The following is a 1,473-nucleotide window of genomic DNA, read 5'->3' on the forward strand; positions in this document are numbered from 1 at the left end:
CAAAAATACAAGTGAAGACAATAGATTTTTCTTCTCCTCTTGAGTTTCCTAAATTATATTGAATGATTGAAGCAAAAATTATAACACTGATGTTGTTCTATGTGAATGTAGAGGAGATATTTGAGATAACTATATGATAAATGGGGGAGACTAAAGGGGCATAAAGGAAGGTAAAGTTTATACACTTCATTCTAATTGGCAAAATTATGACACAAATAGACTATGATAGATATTATATATAATTACAAATTATAATTATTTATAATTTTTATAAAAATATATAGTAAGTTATTTAGAGCAACCATTAAAAAGCTTTACAGTGCTTGCTTTGGCAGCACATATACTAAAATTGGAACGATACAGAGAAGATTAGCATGGCCCCTGTGCAAGGATGACATGCAAATTCATGAAGTGTTCCATATTTTTATGGAACCAAAAAGAGCCCCCATCTCCAAGACAATCCTAAGTCAAAAGAACAAAGCTGGAGGCATCACGCTACCTGACTTCAAACTATACTACAAAGCTACAGTAACCAAAACAGCATGGTACTGGTACCAAAACAGAGATATAGACCAATGGAACAGAACAGAGTCATCAGAAATAATACCACACATCTACAGCCATCTGATCTTTGATAAACCTGAGAAAAACAAGAAATGGGGAAAGGATTCCCTATTTAATAAACAGTGCTGGGAAAATTGGCTAGCCATAAGTAGAAAGCTGAAACTGGATCCTTTCCTTACTCCTTATACGAAAATTAATTCAAGATGGATTAGAGACTTAAATGTTAGACCTAATACCATAAAAACCCTAGAAGAAAATCTAGGTAATACCATTCAGGACATAGGCATGGGCAAGGACTTCATGTCTAAAACACCAAAGCAACAGCAACAAAAGCTAAAATCTACAAATGGGATCTAATTAAACTAAAGAGCTTCTGCACAGCAAAAGAAACTACCATCAGAGTGAACAGGCAACCTACAGAATGGGAGAAAATTTTTGCAATCTACTCATCTGACAAAGGGCTAATATCCAGAACCTACAAAGAACTCAAACAAATTTACAAGAAAAAAACAAACAACCCCATCAAAAAGTGGGCAAAGGATATGAACAGACATTTCTCAAAAGAGGACATTCATACAGCCAACAGACACATGAAAAAATGCTCATCATCACTGGACATCAGAGAAATGCAAATCAAAACCACAATGAGATACCATCTCACACCAGTTAGAATGGCAATCATTAAAAAGTCAGGAAACAACAGGTGCTGGAGAGGATGTGGAGAAATAGGAACACTTTTACACTGTTGGTGGGATTGTAAACTAGTTCAACCATTATGGAAAACAGTATGGCGATTCCTCAAGGATCTAGAACTAGAAGTACCATATGACCCAGCCATCCCATTACTGGGTATATACCCAAAGGATTATAAATCATACTGCTATAAAGACACATGCACACGTATGTTTA

General features: G+C 35.4%; 1 non-coding gene across 1 annotated transcript; it reads left to right on the forward strand.

Annotated features, from left to right (window-relative positions):
• Positions 1-319: 319 nt before the first annotated feature.
• Positions 320-426, forward strand: LOC116271928. Its single transcript, XR_004180660.1, has one exon. It is a non-coding gene; the product is annotated as a U6 spliceosomal RNA (small nuclear RNA).
• Positions 427-1,473: the final 1,047 nt, after the last annotated feature.

Source organism: Papio anubis, chromosome 1 (genome assembly GCF_008728515.1).
Source record: "Papio anubis isolate 15944 chromosome 1, Panubis1.0, whole genome shotgun sequence".
Classification (NCBI taxonomy): Eukaryota; Metazoa; Chordata; class Mammalia; order Primates; family Cercopithecidae; genus Papio; species Papio anubis.